Here is a 26,504-nt window from a genome sequence, read left to right on the forward strand (position 1 = left end):
GACCATAAAGATATGGCCTAAACTGCTGCACAAAAAAAACAATGGCAAGCAGCTCGCGACGGGTGACACAGTAGCGCTGCTCCGCCGGAGACAACACCCTACTACCGTAGGCGACAACTCTTTCGACACCCCCAACGACTTGGGATAGCACCCCCCCAATGCCCGTGTTGCTAGCATCCGTGTCCAGCAAAAAGGGACTGGCAAAATCGGGATAACACAAGGGTGGGGCACCCACCAAGGCGTCCCGGAGGGAGCGAAACGCGGCCTCCTCCTCCGGTCCCCATTTGAACTTCACTCCCTTCGCCGTTAGAGCGTGCAAGGGTTTTGCAACAGTGGCGAAGTGCTCAACGAACCGCCGATAATAAGAAGCAAACCCGATGAAACTACGCACGTCGGAAACGGACGTAGGTGTCGGCCACGAACCGACACAATCCGTCTTCGCGGGATCGGTGGAGATCCCCGAAGAATCGACAATGTGACCCAAGTATCTAACGGACCTACGAAGGAGGTGACATTTGGCCGGTTTAAATTTCAACTTAGCCGATCGCATTCGCAAGAACACCCCTCTCAATCGCCGGAGGTGTTCTTCAAACGTTTTACTGAAAACAATGACATCGTCCATATAAATCAAGCATGTATCCCACTGCAAGCCCGACAAAACCAGCTCCATAAGTCGCTGAAACGTCGCTGGAGAGGAGTGAAGTCCCATGGGTAACCGGTTAAACTGGAACAGCCCCCCTGGAGTCCGAAATGCTGTCTTAGGTTTCGACTCTTCGTCGAGCGGCAACTGCCAAAACCCCGATAACAAATCAAGAGTCGAAAAATATCGCGCACCAGACAATGCATCGAGGGACTCATCCATCCTGGGGAGCGGATACGCGTCAGCCACAGAGATCTTATTCAGGCGACGGAAATCAACGCAGAATCGCAGGGACCCGTCCTGCTTCTTAACCAGCACAATAGGCGCTCCCCACGGGCTAGAGGAGGGCGAAATAATATCGGCTTCTAGCATATCGTTAACAGCCGACTGAACATGTTCCTTCTCCACGGGACTCAGTCGGAAGGGATTTAGCCTGACCGGCGCCGCATCGCCCGTTTCAATGTGATGGTGCAACAAATCCGTGCACCCAATGTCATACTTATGTTTACTGAATACATCAGAGAATTCAATGAGCAACTCGCGCAGCGCACCCAACTGCGCCGCCGACAAATCGTCCGAGGCGGCACATAGCGAATGGACCCACTCAAGGTCTTCCCTTGGCTCAACGTTCCGCGCGGGGCTCGAGCCCACCTGCGCAACCAACCCATCATCCCCAGGGACCTGCGCCGCGTGAGCCAGCACGGTGCCCTGCGGAATGACAGCTGGTCGCGACCCCGCGTTCAAAACCATCACAAACGGATCCCTGTCAGCCCGCACCAAAGTGTGAGCCACCGATAAATCAAGACCCCCGACAGCCTTGTTAGAAGGACCCAAAAGCATACTCTGTCCCGAAGCCTCCCTCACCCATGGTTTCCGCAACCGGAGGGGAATCAACATCTGTGAACCCGGGGGCACTTGCACTGTCTGCGTCGCCACCGCTTGTATCGTAGCGCACGCCGTCCGAATGTCAGTAGGGCCCGTCAAAAATGAAATCCGGCGACCCGATGGCAGTTCAATGCATCGTTGATCGATAAGAATTTTAATAGGCATTTTAGCCAAAAAATCAGTGCCCAAAAGACACGGAACTGCCAAAGAAGACGAAACGAAAACGGGTCCCGACAATTTGATATCTCCAATGCAAATGGACGCCCTAACCTGACCGATAATGCCCAACGATCCCCCATTAGCGGCGTAAAATGGCACATCCACTGGAAGCAGCGGACGACATTGGACTGGAAGAATATTATAAATGAGGTCCGATATAATAGTTGCCGATGCCCCCGTGTCCACTAACACCCTAATCTCAACCCCATCAATAGATCCCGTAACAACGGACGAACCCGCCGAAGCAGCCACAATTCTATGCCCCAATTCCGCCCATTCAATGTCTCCCTGGTCCCGGCCGAACCCCCCTCGCCAAACCGAATCCCCGAACCTTAACCGGCCCTCCTCCGCCGCAACGCGGCGTCCCATGTGTGCCGAATAAACAGGCCGAGCGTGTGAGGTGCCGCGACTTGCCGGGGATTGTAGAGATGACTTGGGCTCTCGGTCGTCGTCCAGCCGAGCTCCCATGGCGCGCTGCCGCGGAGCGCGGCACCCGGACGCCACGTGGCCCCGGAGGCCGCAGTTATAGCACGTGACGAGGGTCGGAGTAGATCTTGGTTGCTCCGACTTTCGGCCCGATCGCAGAGGCGACCGGGCCCCCGGCCTCCAGTCCCCTGGTCGTCCCGTGGCGAACGCCTCCTCTCGTGGGCTGACGACTTGGGGTTCGGCGACCACCAAACCCGGGGCTGCGACGACAGCAGCGTTGCAACCAACGCCTTGCTTCCGTTGTAGGGCCTCGTGCGCTTGAATACTCGTGGCGACTCTCAAAGAAGAAATATCAATCTCGTCAGCTGTGTTGATAGGGACCCCCAGGTCCTGCGCCAACTTGAGCAGCTGCTCCAAAACCATCGCGTCTTGGCCCTCCTCGTCCATCCGAGGGAACGCAGCATCAGCAAGAGCCAGCAACGCCGTGCGATAGGCCAGCGCGGTCTCCGTGGCCGCTTTCCGTCTTGCGTAGAACTGATGGCGGCACGTAGAGGGAGGTCCGTAGACCCTGGCCAACAAACCCAGCGCATCCTTCAGCGTGGAGCGGTCCGACTTCCGTGCAGCCCTGAAGGCCGCGAGCGCATCGTCGTCCAGCATGGCGGGCAATGCCCGCAGCGCCGTAGCATCGGACCACGCTGACATCTCTTGATGCGCCAAAAACCTTCGCTGAAATTGGCCCCAGTCTCCACCTTCCGCCTTGAAGGCTGACAACGTGGGCAGGCGCTGCTGAAAAATGAAGTCATCCGCCTCGTGGTTCCTCTCCGCCTGTCCGTCGGTGTCTAAGATGGCGGCTCCAGCAGCAGACGTAAGATGGCGGACCCCCTCGCGCGCTGATGACGTCGATGCGCGCGCTTGGGAACCCACCACCACGTGGCGCTCGCCGTTCCCGCCAAAAGTAGGCCCAGGCGCAATGGCGGGAATCCCCCATTCGTTTTGGCGGGAATCTGCGGGGCGACCTTGTAAAATGTCCCCCACCGTCCCCGCTCCTCCCGACGAGCTGATCTCCGCCAAGATGGACGCGGCGGCGAGCAGTCGGGAGTGCGCCTCACGAAGCCCGGCGTCGGTCCCCGGTCGCTCGGCCGGCGCCGTCGACGGACCCTGTAGCGTGGGCAAGTCCTCTTCCTCACCCCCCGCCACCAGCGGCCCCGAGTCGTCCAGGTCTTCCTCGCGGTCAATCCCGTGGGTCCTACGGGTCTTCCTTGTCTCCATACTTGGAAGCCCGTTTCACTTCTGACGCCAGATGAAGTATTGGAAAATGACGGCAGGAAACTCCTTGACGGGAACACACTTCTTTTATTAAATCTTGACTTGTAACAATACAACGCGTGGCCTCTCTTCTTCACAATGCGGTCACCATACAACGGTACAACTCGTGACCTCTTCTTCTTCACCCTACGCTTCTCTTGACTCTCTGGATTCTGTGCTGCTGGCTCTCTGTGCCTCGTGTAGACTCCGCGCCTCGGCTACACTCTTCTCTCGCCTCGTGTAGACTCTGCGCCTCTGCTACACTCTCCACTCGCCTCGTGTGGACTTTGCATCTCTCTCTCTGGCTACACCGTATGCATACTCGGCTCGTGTAGACCTTCCTCTCTCTCTGGCTACACCGTATGCATACTCGGCTCGTGTAGACCGTTCTCTCTCGCTGGCTACACACTATACATCACTCAGCTCGTGTAGACCGTTCTCTCTCTCTGGCTACACACTATACATTACTCAGCTCGTGTAGACCGTTCTCTCTCGCTGGCTACACACTATACATTACTCAGCTCGTGTAGACCATTCTCTCTCGCTGGCTACACACTTATACCTTACTCTCCTCTATTCTCCATTACTCTCCTCTACTCTCCATTACTCTCCTCTACTCTCCATTACTCTCCTCTACTCTCCATTACTCTCCTCTCCGGGCTCTATCTCTGCACCTTCGTCTTCATTCTTAGATGGTTCCACTTCTGCCCCCTGCTCCTCTGTGCATCACCTTATATACCTCTTCTTCCCGGGAGACGGAGCGGATGCGGACCTCAACGTCGGCACCGCTCCTCAGTTACCCAATCCCCACGCGCTATCCCTACGATCCGGTTCCGCTCAGCGCGTGTTTCCACTCCCCGACCAATCACACCGCGCTGCTACCCGATCACTCCCTCTGGGCGCGTCACCGGCACACAGCCAATCAGCAGCACTACCCCCACCCGCGCACTGACGCCTGCTCCTCCCCGTCAGCGCGCGTCACCACACACACACCCGTACATACGCGCTGGCACACGACATATACACCCAGCGCGTATCACCACTACACAAATGATAGCTCAACAACGTGGCCTATCACGTGGACATAGAAAACATAGAGATGATCTAAATAATCTGAACGCATATTTATAAATGCGGAGGGTGGAAATAAACCGGAGGACCCGGAGGAAAAAAAATCCAAGCGACCACGGGCAGAGAGACACGCAGACTCCAAAAATACAGCGGGCATCAGGGTGAACCCCCCCGACCTCCTGTATACCAGGCGAGGAAGTTAACATCTCGCCGCCGTGGTGCCCCGATCGAACTCGTCTCGCCGGGGCTTCGTAGCGCAATTATTCGTAGCTAACAGTAGTTGAGCGCCCTCTAGTTTTTCAAACTTTAAAGATAAATGTTTTTTTTTAAGTGTGGGCTATTTTATGGCAAGCCACAAATCAAAGTGACGTTACCGACCTCTAAAGAACTCACAAACGCGTTCGTCAATGACACTGCCCTCAAAAAATATGTGGAGTATTCGACGTTTCGGATAACGGCCCTTTTACACGCGTCGTCCTCCCCCCCCACCTCGCTTGTGCAACACCACCGACAGCGGGCGTGCGTGCCGAGGCGGCTGTGTGTTGCGCGTTCGTGTCTGTGTCTCGCGTGACATCACACCTGCGGTGGTTTTCCAGCCTGCGGAAGAAAATTGTGATTCCCCTTAACGGTGGAAAACTTCCCCATCAGTTCACGAACAGATGTCACTGCTGCTGGGCAGGGCGGGCTGTATCGTCAAACCCTTTGTTGTCAAGCTATCACTCGACGCAGACAAAAGTGGGGTTTTTCTATGTAAATTCGAGCTGCAATTTGGAAACCCCCCCCCATCACCACCTATCTCACCAATCATATAAAGGGCTGCTGCTGCTGCTGTGGAGAGCTCAACGCACACACTTCAGTTACAGCCATGCCTCTGGGGAAAGCGGACGTCGAAAACATTTTGAATGAATATGGACCTCTATGCAAGGTAAGTGGCCGGTTTTAATTATCGCACTATTACTTAACAAACCAATCCATATACGAACCAATCCATATACCGTACAATTCTAGCGTAGATATTTTTATTTTACGATGAACTGAAAGTGAGCTTTACAACGTTTGTATCACTGATGCTGATACTGGCCACTAGTGTTATCATCATCAGCCGTGGTCAATCCACTGCTGGATGAAAGTTTCCCCAAGCAGCCACTTAATCATCGGTCCGGCATGCGAGTTGATCTCATCCCCTTCCAGAGAACGCGTTCCATCCCTTGTGCTGCCATTCCGTCATTGCTCTCGACCCTCAGGCGCAGGGGATGATAGGCTCGTGGGCCATCACCAGAAGGGATGAGCGCCGGCCAGTTTGATCGACTGAGCAGAGAGACCGATTCGCTTCGTGTATTTGATGTTGTTTTTTTTGCTCCCTTTCCTCAGATACAGCAAACCGCGTCCGCCATCTACCGAACGCAAACCGATGACAAGACGGACAAGTGCACATCGGGAATAACGTGTATTATCAAGTCTTGGGAATTGCTCTACCTCCTCATGTGCGCGGTTCGTACGAACCTCATCCACATATATACAACGACGTGTTTATATATATATACAGATACAGTGTATTATAGGGGTAATTCCACGGTGAATAAATCATAAGAACAATGCAGATGCATTGGACATGGCTTTCTTCTCCGATCACACCAACCCGTCGTGCAAGAACATTTTAGAAACTGTTAAGAGCTCCAATGACACCTCGTGGTCCATTGTGCGATTGTCAAGTTCTGCGAGCCACGCTGTAATTCCGTCACCTTGGAATTGCCCATACAATACTGTATACACGGTGTCTACTTGATATGTAATATTACAAATAATGCACGGCCCTTTATCGATCAACTGCTGGATGAAGGCCTCCCCACACCGTGTCAGTCATGGGGAATGTTTGGCCATCCTTTGGCACGTTGGCCATTGCCAATTTGTGCAGTGGGGGCCTAGGTGCCCTCATCTCAGCCGTGGCAGGGAATCGCTGGACTCGTGCATGCGCTCCAAAAAGTCCAAGTGATTTCCTGCTCTCATGAGCATTGAGGAAGTGCTCATCGCCTGTGTACAGCCCGAGCCAGTGGTGGCAATTCCACATTCCCATGGTGGGGGTGAGTCTATCTATAGGATAGGCAGCCTCGTAAGCACGGTGGGCTGAGTAAACCCCCCCCCCCCCAGACAGAATTGAATGTTGCAATAATTCGGTTGCAAGCTGCACATTCGTCCACTGAGCCACCAAGCCGGTTGTACCTGTTATTTTGTACTATACATATACAGTACATGTACTAAAATGAATATATTGGGGGCCACGAGTCGTGAACTACCTTGCCCGGTATACAGGAGGGCGTAGGTTTGGAGTGTGCATTTTTCTCCGGGTCCTCCGTTTATTTCCCTCAACGTTTAGAATCAACGTGAGGCGTTTTAGAGTAATTGGTTCTACAAATGTCCACATGATAAGTCGCTTCGTTGAGCTGTCATTTGTGGCCAGGTTACTTCTGAAAAAGAGCTAAATAGCTCAGTGGGCCTTGCCTGGTAAAATAAAATAGTTTAGTTTAGTATTTTTGTTTATATTGCTTACCCTTGAGGTGGACCCTATAAACATACGCTCTCTAATAGCATACGGTGTTCTGCATTTGATATGTTTGCTCTGATAACTATGAACCACGGACACACAAAACATAATTTGTATCCCTTGTGGTCACATCGTGCCTATGTACCCATCTCATTAACAGCAATCTGTGTGTTCTGTTTTGCAGGACGGGAAGCTAGAAACCATCTGCTACATTGAAAATCAGATATTCGTGGAAACGACTGACAGAACACTAGAATTCGAATCGTGGAAGGTACGGACCATTTGAATATACTCCACGTACATCGGCTTCCACACAACACACACACTTAAACGAAAACAACACAGGTGTACGGAGTAGGATGTTTACCAACGTGGGCATGGTGCTAATTTGAGCCGAGTTTGTCGAAAGCCAGGAATACATTTACTTGAATCCATAGTAACTCGTGTTGTCGATGGTTAGGGCTCGAACCTGTATATTTGGCACTGTAGTGCAATCATTGCTTTGACTCCCGTGCTGTTGCACAGTGTTGTCGCAACTGCCCATGTCAACCGATGTACACGGCCTTTATTGGAACGTTAATTTTGACGGGACGCTAATGCTCCCCACGATGCAAATCGTCGAACGCAACATGTCGCGAGACGGTGTGGCTCAACGAGTTCACAAATTACATTTGAGCAAAATAAACCTGTAATCCTCCCAACGGGTGGATAGTGACGATGACCATCACATCGTACATGTGGCAAAGTCATGGCTTCCAGCCAAGTCCTGAACTGAAATCAACGAATTCTCTTCTCTAATCCCCAGGGACGGAAGATGGTTTTGATATTCTCGGATGAAGAGGAGCTGGACAAGTTAGCAGGGTCCCTTCCACCACACTTAGTCAAACGCAAAGGTAATGCCCGTGCAACTGCATCATTCAATGTGCGTGCCGTTTTAGTCCAGTGTCGATCAGAAATGGCTGACTCGGCGGTATATCGAGCGGCCTGCAATTTGGAAGGCTACCAGTTCTAATTATTGGGTGGCACAGGCCACGTAAGATGTTTCTTGTTCATGTTTTTGGTTGTTGCGGTTGCACCCGAGTCGAGAGCCGCATGGCTCACAGGGTTATACCTAATAAATGAAACAGAAAACATCATTCCTGTAGGGTCAATTAAACGCGTACCGCTTCTGCAGTGATTCTTCGATGGATAGACTCGTGTTGTCGTCGTCCCCCGCCATGGGAATGTGGAATTTCCACCACTGGCTTAGGGCTGTAAATAGATAATGAACACGACCTAAATGCCAATTTCGGAAGGAACCCCGCTTTGAGCGCAGCGTTTTACGTACAACAATAAGACGTTGGTGGCTAGCGGGGTTTGGAGCACCGAGTCGGCACGACCCCGGACGGGGAGGGTTTGAACCGGCGGCCAAGGCCGACTGTGAGCACGGGGCCCTCACGCAACAGCCCGCCGCGTAGCTGTGGTGCCAAACAACCACAGACGGTGACGCGCAGGTGGTCGCCGACCCCGCGCCTAGCGGCAGTCTTAAACACGATGCCCCCCGCATTCTGGCCCGGATCGGCGCAACCGCACGCTCTCAATAAATAGATAAAGCAAACTCTCAGGTGTGCATAGTCGGTGGTCTCGGCAACAGTCATTAATGACTGGACCAAAAAGCCATGATATTACATTTGGGTGTTCATTTAAGTTGGCTTATGCCAGCTCTGAGACTTAAACACTACACAGTATTTGGAATGACATTGACAGTTTTTTGTTGATGCAGTTATGTGAATATCATCTTCCTGGCTGTAGAGTTCTAAAATATAAATGTATTTGCCTCATTCCATGGGGAATGATAGCAAGACAAAATAAAGTGGAGAAAATAGACAAACATTGACCCTGAAATAATGTTAATACTCCTATGTTTTATTTATTTCTGTTCCAGCACTTTGTAATTTCAATACCTGTTTACTCGTCTTGTTTTACCAACTGTTTAAAAAAAAATTAAGTGACCAATTATATACATTCCTTGAATGTAAATAGCAGTTTTATGCAACGTAAACTTAAAATACCTCTGTTTATCATATTTTATCAATACAAAAACAATGCCAAGATTTACACTTGTCTCATTGTCAGGTCGAAAGAGATTAATTACATTAATTGTTGTATTTTTTAACAGAGAAAACAACGTTTCACCTTCCCAAATTGAGGTAATCATAACATCATAATCACACAATCATCGTTTACGCTTTTCAAACTCCATGTAGCATGTCCGTGTAAAGATGAAATACGGTTCCATGGGAAATGTTGTAATAGAAGCATCATTTATTACCGAGTGGCCATGCAATTAAGATGAAAATGTTCCACAACTTAAATTCACCTCGTTACACGTGATCAGTTTACCAAGCCAAGATTTGGTTTGAGGGCCGTAGTCTGCCGATGAGGAATTCTTCCATTCGTTCCAAAGGCCCCCGCAGTCCAATGGGTTGGTTGACCCGTGTGGAAGAATAGGGAAACTACCCTCTAGACCCAAGCGGAGATGTCCAGACCTTCCTCTGTTGGAGGCGCATTCACTAGCAGTGCCTTGTGGAAGAAATTGCACGGATGCACCTTTCTAGATGCTTACGGAAAATGCATACCTGATTCATTTTCTCTAATCGCCGTTTCTCATGTTCACACAAAGGTTGTGGCCACGGAGGAGCCTGGATGGCCAGGTAATATCAGCATACCAGATCACATGCACGTGGTGTGTGTACGCTTTAAATAGTTCAACACGTTTCCAAAACATGTCCTCTACGTGGCATTTCAGACGAGCCGATGTGCCATGACGCCGAGAGATGCTTTGCATATACAGCTTACGCTACACGGCAGCTACAACAGTTATGCGATAGATGACAGCGCAGTTCACAATTGCCGACGCGCGTACGAATAGCAACGGTAATACCGTGTACACAACGGAATCTTCAGCAATGTTGCGACGCTCAATCGTGCATTGATAAATGTTTAAAGACGTTGCTGCAGGTCTGTAATCATCATGTTCATGTTCAGCCCGATTGTCAATCCACTGCTGAATGAGCGCCATGCCCACACTGTGCAGAGCATGGGGGTTTTCTGACCATACTTCACCATGCGAGTTTGTGACACCGGGAAGCGTAGCTGTATGAACATTGTACAGTACAACAGTGGATTTTGATTAAATGCCCTCAACGTATCCCCGCATCCTTTAACACACAATAACAGGGAGTTGTGGTTATGTTCATTCAAGCCTTTGAAGTAAGATATATTTAAATGCAACTGTATCTTGTCTCACCAGACGAATACTCAACAAAAGAAAAAGCAAACCCCAGAAGGTACGGTTCGCAGCGTGCCTGTTTACCAGGAATTTTGCTACATTTTAAACGCGTGGGTATTTCCCACATTCATATATTGGCTCTGTCGGCACAGCGCTCAAGTTGCAATCGGTTGGGTGGGTGTGCGTTCAAATCCTGGTCAGCTGCAGACTCGGCTCAACATTTATCTGGGGGAGGGGGTGGTGGATAAAAGGAGAAGTCAAACAGTGGCCATCCAAAGGATAAACGTGACCCTGGCCATCGTAATGTTGAATTTACCACCATTAGCTGGGGACGGACAACGACATTAGGAACACCCAGCGCCCATTCGAGCTAGACGACACTTGACCCAGTGCCGGATTATCGTAATAGCAAAAGTAGCTACATATGCTACGGATTGCGCACTTTCAAGGGCCCTGCGCGAAATGCTTTCAAGCTATCAATTCCGGTTCAGTGATTCTGCACTTGCTCTATTACTATAGTACTATACTGCCTTCAACTTTTATGAACGACTGGGTGTTTAAGGTTAGCGATGTGTCGTATTATCTGGCTGTATAGCAAATTAAAACATACAATTACTTTACTATGCAAGTACAAAATTCGTGTTTTTAATATTGACGACGTTGATGTGTCCTGTAACTTACTTCCGACTGGATTTGGCGAGTGTCCCAATGTATGAGAAGCCACCCAGGAGCATCCCACCCTGGCAACGCCCTGTAGTCGCACGGTCTCCGGTAGCGAAACAGGTTTTTTTTTCCTTCAAATGACGATCCATTATGACTTTGCTTATTAGTCTCACCCGTCGGTGGTTTGAAACGTTGCCTATTTATAAACACAGCTGATGGAGGAGAATGCCTTTGACTCGTGTTGCTGCGATATGGCGATGCAATGACGATAATCCATGAGATCCACGATAATCGAGATAATTTTGCTAAACATCGTCATGTTGCGATTATCGCATTTTTTTATGTTCTTAAATGTTTAATTTGCCGGAACAATATGTACAATATAAAAATGATAAAAATTGGCCATAATTAAGTAGAAAAGTACAGCGATTACCCATTAAATCACTGCTTTGTGAAAAGTTTGCCGTAGTAACTGATGGCATGGTGATTATATAATGCTATGATTTTCTGACAGCATCCGTTTTATAAGCGTTAAAGCTTGTAAAATTGCAATAGATTTGGAGACTCGTGGAAGGCTTGTGGAGAGTGAACTGCAGTCGAATAACTTTTAAGCTGATAATTGGTTCTTTACCCTTCTATCTGGCAACAAAACTGACACCTTTTTTACAAGGAGTCATGTTTGCATAGACCGCAATACCTGCAGTCATAATACAAACAAAAGAACATAACTCTGATAATGTGCACTGTCCTTAAAGTTGATTGATCCACACCCGAGACAGCTTTCCTTAGAGCCTAGTCTCATATGGGTTGGACCAGATGACGCCAAAAGGCGCACAACTCAAAGACAATGCACCATCAGAGTATGAGAGCTCGGGGCAAGCATCTACACTATGGGAACCTCATTTGCCATAGTGTAGATGCTTGCCCCGAGCTCTCATACTCTGATGGTGCATTGTCTTTGAGTTGTGCGCCTTTTGGCGTCATCTGGTCCAACCCATATGAGACTAGGCTCTAAGGAAAGCTGTCTCGGGTGTGGATCAATCAACTTTAAGGACAGTGCACATTATCAGAGTTATGTCTTTTGTTTGTATTATGACTGCAGGTATTGCGGTCTATGCAAACATGACTCCTTGTAAAAAAGGTGTCAGTTTTGTTGCCAGATAGAAGGGTAAAGAACCAATTATCATATTTTTACTGGCAAATGAGGTTCCCATAGTGTAGAAACTTTTAAGCTATCTTGATTTATGATTGAAGTACATCAAAGCACAAAACTAAGATCATTCAAATGTGAAATACAATGCCAAAGCTAAACAAAATTTATACTGTGATGGTCGTTACATCATCAAATTGATTATCCCATCCAGAGGTAATTTAGCCTCATCACCATCTGTCCAGGGTTACGAACGAGTGAGCAACATCTCCTGATTGCTATCTGCACATGTGGGTCCCTGCCATAGTAATGTGGAATTTGAACTGATGCCTACAGCAGAAGATAGACAAAAATGAGTACCACTTTGTGGGGAGCCGCATGAGTGGTTGCTCTATGAATACTGCTCCTAAATATTGGCATGGAATGTATATGACTGGCACCCACTCATTGCATGCCTGCATGAGTACACATCCCGTCATAACGTAATGAAAGATTACAGTACTTCTAGATTAAACACTAATTATTATTATTGCATTTCTTGTATTTACAGGCTCGATGAAGACGCACACATATGTGGTGTGTCCAAGTAAAGTTGCTAAGCCTGCTGCATACATGGAAATGTGCAGTGATGATGAAAAAGGTTTGTGATCAAATTAGATGCTTATCTCCATGCTGCGGTGGCGAGCAGTAATCTAAAAGTAATAACCTCCATTTTATAAAGTTCCTTTTATATTGAAGTATCTCAAAGCGCTGTACGTAAGAATAAAACTACACTCACAAATATAGATACAATCTAAGCGAGATAGAAAGCTGATAATAATAACAATATCAATGACTACTCTCGAAATTCGAATAAAAGCAAATAATACAAATAATAATTGCAGAGTAATCAAATCAGACGACAGAAAATTTTTGTTTTATCTTAAGTTACAGGGAAAGCCTGCAAGTACAAGTAGGTGAGCTTTAAGACATACATTTTAAAAGTGACACAGACTCGAAATCCCTAATTGACAGAGAAAGGAGATTCCACAGTAATGGCGTCAGCGCAGGATTAAGCTAGTGCAGGGCCTGTAGCAAATGTTATAAAGGGGCCCTAAATTTAAAAAAAACGCATTTTTTACTTGCATGGTAAAGTAATTGTATTTTTTCATTTGCTATATAGCCAGATAATACGGCAAATCGCTAACCTTAAACACCCAATCGTTCATAAAAGTTGAAGGCAGTATAGTACTATAGTAATAGAACAAGTGCAGAATAAGTGAACCGGAATTGACAGCTTGAAAGCATTTAGCGTGGAGCCCTTGAACGTGTGGGGCCTGTAGCATATGTAGCTAGTTGTGCTACTAGGAGAATAATCCGGCACTGCGGTATCTCTGTCTCTGTGTGTGTCTTTCATGTCTCTGTGTGGCTCCATGTCAGTATCTCCGTATCTCTGTGTGTGCCCCCGTGTCTTTTGTGTATCTCTGTATGTCTATGTGTATCTCAATGTCCACCAGAGACAGCTTTCCTTAGAGCACCCTTTGGCGTCATCTGGTTGAACACCGCATGAGACTAGGCTCTAAGGAAAGCTGTCTCTGGTGTGGACCAATCAGTTTCAAGGACAATGCATAAATTATCAGTGTTGTTTTTTGTTTGCATTCTGACTGCAAGTTTTGTGGTTAATGTAAACATGATTCATTGGAAAAGGTTTCAGTTTTGTCGCCATAAAAACGGGGAAACCCACTATTATTAAATTGTTTACCATCTAAAATTCACACGTAGAATGGTAAATATTAACCATCGTTGTATCTGTGGGACCCTTTGGCTGTGTCAAGATATTGAATTATTTTTTGAAGAAAAAAAATCTTAAAATCATAAATACAGGAGGTGTTAAGATGTTCAAATAAACAAATAGACAGCTATTACAAGGCATACATTCTCGATTAATCACACATACTTGTAGTAACAAAAATATATGCCAACAAATATGCTTGATAATGTATGCAAATGTCCCTGAGACTAATTGACCGACACCACAGACTCTTTTATAGCTTTGTCTCACCCGTGCTAGAGACCAAAGGCTGCCAAAAGGCGACCTGTACAAGCAGCACAATGCAAACACCAAAAAGCATTAATAGCTCTGGCTAAGCAAGGTTATAGCTTACATGTGTGCGTGTCTCTGGTTCCGGCAGAATCAAAAGCTCCCAAGCCTGGACCTCCTCCACCTCCTCCCTTATCCACACTCCCGCACGGTAAACACTCACCATCGTATGTGCATTCCAACAGTGGGAGAGGGGGGGGGTCTCTACACCACTGTTGACTTCACACGCAGGACCTCTAATGTAATGCTCATTGAATTATCCGCAGAGACGTATTACGGGTTGAGTCAACGCCCCACTCGGATTTGAACTCGTGTTCTTTCAGTTTCATTTATTTGGTATGGCCCTGTGAGCCATTCGGCATTCGGAGGTCTCTTTCTTTGCAAGCAGATAACTCGAAATGCATGTGTTGGTTTTGGCGATGCGTCTCCATGAGTCCATGTTGTTGGCTGAACCGATGAAATTTAAATCTTTACTTTAAATCGTGACACGAAGTGGGGAGATCGATGTTTACAAAGGGACTTTCAATTATTTCGCAATGTTTTTGCGGGTAATTCTCATGCGTGCATTTGCTGCTTGTGCAAGGACACTCAAAGGCCTACTTTTCCGCATTATGTCACCATGGTGTCATTTTACACACGTACTTGCACACGTTACTCCCTGCCTTTACAATCGTGTTTATCCCTGCGCTGTGCCAAAAGTCAACAACACAACAACAAAAACCAATGTGGGAATTGAACCGATGACTTTTGAGCAAATAACCTTGGTGGCAAGCGTACAAAACGACAGGTTAACCTTGCTACGCATACCGCTGCATCATTAAACCATTTCACACGTAGCTACGGGTAACTCGCAATGATGCATAGGTGCATTGCCTGGGTTGCCGATCTTAACAGTGCTTGCGAAATAAAATAAATAATTGCGTCTACGGAGACACCCGGTTCATTCAGTAGCTGCTCCGCACTCATCGAGGAGTCTGTGATTAGCAAGTACAACTGATGACTACATCATATAAACAATATAATATAAACAACATTATTTACCCTTATTACGTGTAGCTCATAGTACATTTCTTTTGCAGCCTTAATTTACGAATGTTTCCCCTTGGTTTTTTTTCTGGGTCACCCCCCCCCCCGCACCCCCGTGACCTCGAATAACCAAGGTCACGCAATTCCCTGCTCAAATGAACACTGAGATGGTGCCAATCTCCTGCTTACAGCTCTGGTGAAGTATCGAGTATTTGTAGAAATTACACATTTGCTATGGTGGTTTATCCGTCGAACAGTCACCGTTACAATTTCACGCAGATTGATCCCAGAGGAATGCTTAGCTAAGCAAGCTGAGCCCTACAATAAACTTTGATCCATATCAGAGGTTTTTGGGTTAGATCGCGTAAATATATCAACGTGCCGTTAAAACCCTGCCACCACCCGACACAGCCAACTAGTAAGGGTTGTCACGTAAACAGAACAAGTTACTAGTTGGCTGTGTCGGGTGGTGGTGGGTTGTAACGACACATTTATATATTTACGTGATCTAACCCAAACACCTCTTATGGATGATATTGGTCGCGAAAGCCTACGTGTTAAAGGAGTTTCGAACTCGCAGCCTTTCAATCACGTGGCACCCGCTCCGAGCCGCGTGCCACCCTGCTGTACAAACACATCAGGTGGCTAAATTGGTTCCACATGTCGGTGTGTGTTTGTGTTTGTGTCTATGATGAAGTAGAAATTGTATTAAGAAATACGAGGCCTCGGAATGGTGGACAGCAGCAGGGCATCGCCTCACCTGCATCGCCACCCTCACCTGCATCGCCACCCTCACCTGTACCCACTAGAGGTGAGCACGCACCCAGCCCTCCTGCCCTCACGTTTATTGTTCTCACCCCTCCCGACGCCTCCACCACTGCTCCTCTGCAAATTACACCCCAAACAAGAAAGCAAAAAAATCACGTCGTAGGTAGGAAACGACTCGTATGTACCACCGTGCATTCCGATGCGATGTAACTGAAACTGCTCTAGAGGAGTTGTACACCCCTAGCTGCCACTGCAATTTAGTGGCCTAAAATACAATGTTTCACTCCGGATGATCGCTGCAAAGTATGATCTGTGTTTCGATTTAGTGTGCCAATCTTAAAGGTGCATTGAAAAATGTTGATACTCCGACTGATGCTCCTACTGTTGTGGAGTGACTCATGCAGCCAGCTATGGCTGCAGAGTTTGGTAGAACATGTTGGTTACGTTTATTGTGAAAATTCGGTCACAGTTCCTATGACCACTGTTTTATTGCTTTTATGGCTTTATTTTGGTGATTTTCGATAAGTTTTTTGGTTTGGCCATGTTTGTTTGTTGTAGTACAGAGTTGGACTGATGGCCTTAATCTAAGTTGTCTTGTGGTTGTTGTTGTTTGACTTGCATCCCACTGGGATTTTTGCACATGTTAGTGTACAATGCTTTTTCTGCAATATTTTACTGTCTTTTCTTGGATTTTCTGTTTGCACTCAGTCACATATTCACTTTAAGATGTTTTTTGTTAATTTTTTTGTTTTTTGTTTGTTGCGGTTGCACCCGATTCAAGAGCCGAATGGCTCACAGGGCTATACCTAATAAATTAACTTGAACTTGAACTGCAACCCGTTGTACCTATGACAGACTGACCCTGTGTAATCTTATATCTGCAGCGCAAAACGAAGACGCAGAACGGGACACGAAGTGTCACGTGAGACTTCAGCAGTGCCCCATCTGCCACTGGTGGTACCCCTTTCGTGACATAATTTGGCATGCCAGTGCATGCGGGGAGCACGAACTGATTAAGCCAATCTCGGCCGCCGAACACACGTGACCCCGCACGTTCATGTTAACGTGCGTTGTGTCCACGTGAACGCTGCGCGTTCAACATTCATCACTTCATCCAGGTCGAAGGCACGAAGCTCAACGCTACCCCCTGGTGGGATACCGGGCTGGGTGTGGCCAGAACGAGGCGCAGAGGCCAACAAAAAGTCGAGACAATTGTTGGGTGGCAGCCGGGGGGATGGCAGCACTGCATGAGATTCCTCTCTATGCGTCGCCCCCTCGTGCCCGCGTGGATCTTCTACGGATACTGCAATTTCCTCCCACGTTCAAAATGCTACTTTTATGATACTGTATTTGCAAAAGTGCTGAAATGGAGGGCCCTTCTTTTACAAGTTGCCTCGAGACCCAAGTGAGGCCTTTTCCGGGTATATAAAAAACTGCATTATTTAGATTTGTATTGTTTTATCTCCATTGGCAGCACGGAGCCAGCGGCGAACATTTCAGGTTCTTACGTTGGGGGCCAGTCTCTGCTGAGGACCGCCACTGATTGATGCTGCACAAAGTTGCACTTCTTTTATCAACCCCAGAGGGGGATGGTTTGGCTCATGACTCTTTTCCACCTTACAAAACTGAGCCGTGTCAGGATCATTGTCACATTTTATTAGGCAGCCATTGGAGCTATGTGCACTTTTAAATCTAGATTGAAAACTAATTTCTTTAAAACTGCTTTGTGTATAGTTTCTTCACCCCCCCCGCGCACCTCCGATGAGCACGGTTGGCTAAGTATGGTGCGAAAGAAGTTCAGCATACATGTAAATAGAAACTCCACATTCTTGTGACAGGGTTGAGTATGTCCATAGGACAACCAAAGTTTCTACATTTGATCATCATTATCATCATCCATGATCCATCCGCTGTTGGATAAATGCCGCCTCAAGCTACTGCCAATTGAAACTCATGGCGGGTCCCATAAGCCCCCGGCTCTCGCATAAACTGCGTTGCGACGTCATTTTACGTCTGTTGAAGGCGAACGATACGGCAATCTATCCCTCTCGAAGAGCTCTACACGATGCGCTAATCAAAGTTTTAAAGTTTTGTTTCTTCTGCACATTCCTCCTCGCTACGCATGGACGACATGACAACATAATGATCCGCGCCAAGTGGGTGGCGGCGTTTATGTGCGCGGTGGGACGGAGTCGCCAAAATTGTATTAATTAATTACGATTTTGACTTCCGTTTGTTCGGGACCCCGGGGCCCCGCCATAAAGTTAAATTGTCGTCATCCAATTGTTTTTCTGTTCTCCTCGTTATTCTTATTTCGGATTTTTTTTTTAAGTTTAAGGACAATTTCTTGAATCCTCTAATCATGTACATTGTTGAATTTGTTACCATCTGACAAATCTACGTTTTGTATAAATGCTATATTTATATTGTATACTATGTAAATAATACGTTGTAAACAAATAATACGAATAAACTGGCAAGTATATACACTGTATAATATGTACTTGTAATAAGTTTACTGTGCATATACATGCCCAGCCGCAGTATGCTCGGTCTTCTTCCAAAGCAGAGATTGAGACTGTTTTTGAGTTTGGCCACATGGTCGTAATTTTCACGCCAATATTATTGTCAATCACCCTCCACCGCCCGACAAGATCGTCACCATTGCACATATATCATCCGTACTTAATGAGGAGTTTAATAACAAATAATAATTTAAGATTGAAACAATTACTGCTTATGATGATTACTTAATAAGGAGTAACTTAAGGGCTTCTTGAACAGTTTTGTGGGCTGCTTCTACTCAGATCCAAGATGGCGACGCCCAGCCAGTGACTTTATCAGATAGAAACTTTAGTTGGTTAACCTGCTAAATACATTTTTTGGCTCTTTCGGTAAAGCCACATAGAAAAAAGAACAAAAATCTAAATCATGCTGTTGCGATCACAACACAAGCAATTGTCTTCAGGTGAAAAAGAGGGGGAAATCTGCTGAGGCAGGCTGTTTATAAAGGTTTAGAGATGGGCGGGGCAGCTAATGTTAATGTAGGAGCGAGTAGGAGAGAGAAATTTGCTTGTAAATGTAAGCTCGGCGAGGGCCAAGCTCAGTTAGGGCCCGGACGACGCAGTGGCAAGTCGCCATTTAATAACACACCTAAAGGTTGGCTGTGTTAGTGAATGTAACTCAGAGTCGAAAATAACTGCTAACATAGGTAAGTAGGATAGGAACCTCACAGCCAGTTATGACCTAAACTGGTTAATAACGTCCTTCCAATGATTGATCAGTTTGTACCCATCTTCTCGGTTGAAATTGTGTCTGTGTTTATATATCTGGATGGCTTCATGAATGAATCGTTGCTGATAGCCAGTGGGTTTGCTGAGAACCTTCGTCTTGGCAAAATCAATTTAATGTGTGCCCACCGCGTTAAAATAATGATCAGCCACGGTTGAAATATTGGTCCTACCGTGTTTTCAGATCTGCATTATGTTCACGAACCCGGTCCGAGACATGTCGCTTAGTTTCCCCAATGTAACTGCTGCCGCAGACACAGCTTAGTTTGTAGACACCGGGGTATTGCATGTCAGGGATCATATCCTTCACAGATGGGATCAAATCACGAATTTTATGTACCGTGTTGAACCGTACCTGGATCTTGTGTTTGCTCATGATTTTGGAAATCTTATTGGTGACCCCTGCTATGTATTGCAAGTTGATGGTTTTGATTGGGTCCTCAGATGGTTCTTTCCCAACGGTTGGGGTGATAGCTGTACGGATTGTGTAGTCTGAATATCCATTCTTCTTGAGGACTTGGTGTACGTGCTCCAGTTCACTGGCTAGGTGGTGATGGTCGGAAATACAACGAGCTCTATGGTGTAGAGTTTTGATGAGGGAATTATTTTGGGATGGATGGTGGTGGGAGTCAGGTTTTAGGTAGGCATCCGTGTGGGTGGCTTTTCTGTAGATATTGTCCCATTAAGACATCAGGTTTCTTTTTGATTAAAACATCCAAGAATGGTAACTTTCCATCTTTTTCCACCTCCATGGTGAATTTGATGGCTGGGTGTATGGATCAATCTTAATTTTAGAACTTTCGTGACTGCAGGAATTATTATTTGGTTCTTTCGGTTCAGTCACGTCTAAAGATACAATAATAAATTAAATTAAATAATAGAATACGACGTTTCGATTGCAACACAAGTAATCATCATCAGGTATAATGAAATAGCGACATAAAATCTAACCAGAAAACTATAGACAGACATATTAGCAGACAGATATTACCAAGATACATAGCGAGAGTAACACAGGTAACAGAGAGGGGTGATCGTCTCTGTGTGGTGGCCTTAAATAGACAGAGGGGGGGGGGGCGGAGGTAGAGAGAGGGAGGGGGGTAGAGAAAAAATTAGCATATCAATTGGTGCTGCAAGAACGATTACACGGCAAGCAAGCCTGAAAATCAGGAGAAAGACACACTAAAATTAAATAACCTAGTAAAATATCGAAATGTAATGTAATACAACACAGAGGGTCGGTCAACACACAATTAACGCATAGCCTGATTGATTACGTATTTCAAAGATTGCTAAGTTAGAATTTGAGTGTGAACATTCTAAAGAGGACACAGGCAGAGAAAACAAGTCGCCAGAGAGAGAGGCCACCACACAGAGACGATCACCCCTCTCTGTTACCTGTGTTACTCTCGCTATGTATCTTGGTAATATCTGTCTGCTAATATGTCTGTCTATAGTTTTCTGGTTAGATTTTATGTCGCTATTTCATTATACCTGATGATGATTGCTTGTGTTGCAATCGAAACGTCGTATTCTATTATTTAATTTAATTTATTATTTTATCTTTAGACGTGACTTAACCGAAAGAACCAAATAATAATTCCTGCAGTCACGAAAGTTCTAAAATTAAGATTGAACCACTTCTACGGGGAAGTTTTTTAAGCTTATCTTTTTTCTCTCTCTCTGGCGACTTGTTTTCTCTGCCTGTGTCCTCTTCAATTATTGTAATGGTATCAGGCACAGGAACTTTGGTAAACAAAGATAGCACATCTAAACTGACAAGCAAATCACCTGGAGATAGTGAGATGTCCTTAGTTGAAGATATCAAGTGAGCTGAGTTAAGCACAGCTGAGGTGGTCTTACCAGTGAATGGTTGCAAGGTCTCAAACAGAAATCGGGCCAGTTTGTAGGTGGGTGAGCCAATGGTGGAGACGACAGGATAAAGTGGTGTACGTTCTTTATGGATTTTTGGTAAGCCATAAAATCTAGGTGGCCTAGCAGCAGAGGGTTTTAAGGAAAGCCGCTTGGTTGGTTCGGTTAAATACGTCGAATCAGTGATAATGTTGGTTTTCATAACCAGGCAGTTGGTAGGATCTCTATTAATTTTGGTATAGCTGCCATCATTAAGTAGGTCCTGAATGTTGTTGTATGTGGTTTTGTCCATGATGACAGTGGCATTGCCCTTGTCGGCTGAGAAGATGACTATATCATCTCTCTTTTTTAGTTGAGAGAGTTCAAGGTGCTCACCCTTGCTAATGTTGCTAATAGGTGTCTTAGCGTTTTGAGGATTGCAGAGATTTCCGATCTTGTTCCGTCTGCAGGAATTAAGGGCTACATCGACCTGGGCAATGATATCATCAACTGGGATGTATTTAGGGGTGACTGTGAAATTCAACCCTTTAGCTAGAACCGATATTAGGCTGTCGGAAATTGGGCTGTTGCTATGATAACAATCTTGTCACCATCTAGCTTGTTAGTTGGATTTTTTCGATTTAGTTGGAGTTAACGTGCTTTGATATGAATTGCCACAGCCCTGGTGCAGTCTTCACCCACATACTGCTTCCTGACCGTATTGGAATTTGCTCAAAGAACACCAGAAAAAGGGCCTAAGATGTTACCTCTGGGCCTTTCCATTCGAGCAAAATATGTGGCTATGCTGCTATAGAGCTTCTCACAAAGAAAAGTGTGAATCCTCTATTTAGTATATGCTTTGTGCCGACATGCCGATAGCACAATACGAATACAATTTGGCACGCCTTGAATCACGACACATACAGAAATGCTGCGTGTTTTTGGTGGAGCGTCTTGTTTCCGAAGGAATAGTATGGCCACACACAGGTAGAGCTTCCCCATGCATGGTTACGAACCCTGGCTTTGCCCTTATAACAGCAGTTCTGCTCCAGACAGCATGCATTCATTTGTCTTTAGAACCGCTTTTTGTGTTTATTTTGTTGTTCCCCCCGCACCTCCTAATAGCACGGTTGGCTACGTACGGTGCGAAAGAAGTTCAACATACAAGTAGAAGAGTTGGAATGCACTTTTGCAGGGACTACGGTAAAATAAAAGCAAGAATGCAGGAAAACAAGCAACGGCTAGAGGGAGGGACGTGAATAATTTTGGTGATGGAAAAATTACCCTCCGTGAAAAAAGCAAATGCCAATCAAGGGAGCTGAAAATGCATTACAAGAGGACGTTTCATTGCGTTTAGACCAGCCACGTGGTGTTGTGTGCCACAGAGCTTCAGTCACAATTGAAAGGTAGTGACTATCAATCCCAGCTTTACTCTCATTGATAAAATCCATAACCAAATTCTAGAAATCGTAATCATACTGTTTATTTGTGTTAGTTTGCTATCTGGGTGGCTGGCTGGAGGGATTGACAAGACGGTCACGCCCGAAAGGAAGATGCGTGCTGCAAATTAAAATAACAATTGGCCCACAAAGGAATGTGGAATTTCCAATACTGACTGAGGCTGAGCCCACTGACTGCAATGGACAGCACCCACCTCTTGTTGGCACTCGCTACTGAGAGATGTAATCGTGGGCTCATTCTTTTGTAAACGGGCAGCAGCGGTCTGTGTGCTTACCATGAGTAAATAGGAATCTTGAAAATGTAAACAGGGCAACAGTGAGACGCTTTGTGAGAGACGTAACAAGAGCAACTTCCAGGAAGCATATCAACGGCTCGGCAGAAAACAATTCCATACCAGGTGGCTGGGAAATCCCCGCAGGTAATTTCGAACACGTCACGTGCACTCACGGGTGTGGTGTATTCTGAATGCGGTTCACGGTAAAGGGGCAGCCCTGCAACAGCTTGCTCACGTAACTGCTAGCAGAAGGGTCTCTACTAGAGGGAGCACTAGAGAAACCCGCTTGAAGGCATTTGCTCGGCTACACCACGCTGGCCAGACGTCTTGGGAGAGGTGGGAGTCCCCACACTTTACCCCACCACACGTGACCTGACAACTATGGCACATACTGTATACAGTTTTCAATTGCTGGGTTTGAAAAACAGGTTGAAATGCACCCGTTGTTTTCAAACACTCCATCTCCTGCATGGCTTTACAACAGCCACTCTCCTAAACAACATAACTAGTTGTCATGCCTGGCTCGCAACCCCGTGACAGGTAACTCGCCATTTAACATGTGCTGTATTCGCGAACGTTAAAACATAATTTTGGTTACACGGAAAAGGCTATAATATTGTCAATTTCACCTGAGAAACAAGCAAATCTTCGTTTTTTAACGTAAAAGTTGCCCTACATGCATTCACCCTCATCAAAGCCACAAGTCACGATTGGACCCTTTACTAAAATAAATTAACTAAACTTTTTATTTTACCAGGTAAGACCCACTGAGCTATGTAGCTCTGTTTCAGAAGCGATCTGGCCGCAAATGATAGCTCAACGAAGTGGCTTATCACGTGGAAATGCATAGCAGCCAAATGCTCTCTTAACGTGTAATATTGATTCTAAATGTGGATGGAAAAACCGGAGGACCCGGAGAATAAATCCACGTGACCACGGGGAGAACGTGCAAACTTCAAATACACAGGCATCGTCAGGGTCGGGATCAAACCCACGACCTCCTGTACACCAGGCAAGATAGTTAACATCTCGCCACCGGGACGTCTTTTGCTTCAACAAAGCTACCGAATGCAAATTGTTTACCTGTACAGCTGGCCTAACAGGTCCCTTTACACCTGACCTGTGAGGGCACGCAATCAGATGATCAGCGTTTCTTGAAAAACAAAAACATACATTATTATGCTCATCTCTGTCTCAAATCTGTTTTGCCACGCTGTACAACGTCGCCTATCTGACCGTCACCCGGACCGCCCACACCCAGTGCAGTGTTTGTGCACAGTGTAATGGCCATCACCCCGTGTTCACACATCCGACCTTTCTGCGCACACAGTCGTGTACTCTTAATCCCACGTACATTCGCTCACTTCTATTACACTATTTTTTATTAAAATTTTACCAGGTAAGACCTACTCAGACATATATAGCCCAATGAAGTGGCTTATCATGTTGACATGAATAGCCCTGTGTCCCTGCATTGCTGGATGAGTTCCTCCCCAACGCTGTGTAAATCGCGGAGGGGTTTTTTTGACCAGACCTATCCAAGCTGTTCAGTGTTGGTTGGTGAAGAGAGCTCGTCAGTTAAGGTAGTATTAACCGCTGCTGCCGGGAATGGAATTTAAACTAAACTATTTTTATTTTACCAGATACAGCCCACTGAGCTCTACAGCTATTTCTCAGAAGCGACCTGCTCACAAGTAGTAGCTCAACCAAGTGGCTTATCATGTTGAAATTTATAGCAGCTAAAGACTCTAAACACGTGTTGATGCTAAACGTGGAGGGGGTAAAAACCGGATGACCCTGAGAAAAATCCACACGCCCACGGGGAGAGAGAGACATGCGAGCTTCCAAATATACAGGCGTGAGGATCTGGATCGAACCCACTACTTCCTACATACCAGGCGAGGGAGATAATATCTCGCCACCGTAGCGCCTTAAAGCAAAGTGACGAATGTTCCCGCGTTTGAAGCCAGTTGCACTACTGTTGTCCAGTCACCCGTTTGCGTGTGCAGCGGTTTAACTGTCATTTTTTTAAACACGTTCACAAATTTGACTTGCATATATACGCCACATATACCTTAGTCTCCAGCGAGTGGGAAATACGACATTCTACTGGATATGAGAGGTTTCTGTGTATGTAGTGTAGTAGGCGCAATAGTGAGTTCAAGGTTAGTTCAACTTTGGTAACCTGCATAATAAACGTCTTTCGGTTAGATCGCGTTATTTATAAATGAGTCGTAACCCTCCACCACCCGACACGGCCAATCAGTAAAAAAGTGTCACGTTGACAAAAGACAAATAGTGTTGAATCCACAACATTTACAATTTTATTAATGTTGTGGATTCATTCTTCAACACACCGGTGGGCTAAAGTAGTGAACTATTTGTCTTTTGTCAACGTGACACTTTTTTTACTGATTAGCCGTGTCGGGTGGTGGAGGGTTACGACACATTTATAAATAATGCGATCTAACCCAAAAACGTTTATTATGAATAATATTGGTCGTGAAAGCCTGTGTGTTAAACTTGGTAATCTGCATTGAATTACTGGCCATAGATAAATTGAGTGGTGAGTACCAATAATATCAATAAAAATCAACCGCAATTTTGCACTGCATCTCCACGTACACATTTGTACATTTTCAGCCTCTATGTTCCTTGGCTTTCGAGACTTGTTTTATCTCGCAGCATTTAACCTCAACACGTCTGGCTCAGTCTCGACCTGCAGAGTGTCAATTTCAGTACTCATGGTTTAAAAGTTGTTATTGGTAAGAGCACTGCCTCTAAATGACGAGAAACTACTAAGCGACGTGCTGCCATGTACAACGTCAATTATTATAAAATACCCTTTCTGGCAATAAAACAGGCTTTGAGATGTTCAAACACCATGGAATCAAGTCTGCATTAACCACACGTAAAATCTTGACTTAAAGCTTTCGTGACTGCAGGAATTCATATTCTTTGGGTCTTTCGGTAAGGTCACGTAGATAGGTTCAAAGAAAATAACAAAAAACTACGACATTTAGACCGCAACACAAGCGGTCGTCATCAGCAAAAGGGGGTGACGACCGCTTGTGTTGCGATCGAAACGTCGTAGTTTTTTGTTATTTTCTTTGAACCTATCCACGTGACTTTACCGAAAGACCCAAAGAATATAACCACACGTGCTTGTGTTGAACACGCAAACAAACATGCTGTGATAATATATGGCATTGTCTTTGTAACTGACTGACCTACACCAGAGACTGCCATCTTGATTGCCTTGTCTCACCAGTGTCAGACCAGAGAACGCTACACTGGTGAGACAAGGCCTTAAAGATGGCTGCCTCTGGTTTAGGCGAACCAGTTTCAAACACAATGCATATGATTATAATCAGAGCATGTTTGTTTGCATGTTTTGCCACAAGTAGACTTCACGGTATCATTTTTGGTGTTTGCACATCTTAACAGCTGTTTTATTTCCAGGAAGGATAAAGCCTATTCTTACGTTTCATACCTTAATACTGGCAACATCAGTTATATGTCGTACCTGAGACTTTCCTTTAACTGTCCGAGATGAACTCAACCTTAAATGAATACAATATA

Source organism: Lampetra fluviatilis, chromosome 32 (assembly GCF_964198595.1).
Source record: "Lampetra fluviatilis chromosome 32, kcLamFluv1.1, whole genome shotgun sequence".
In the NCBI taxonomy this organism is placed as follows: Eukaryota; Metazoa; Chordata; class Hyperoartia; order Petromyzontiformes; family Petromyzontidae; genus Lampetra; species Lampetra fluviatilis.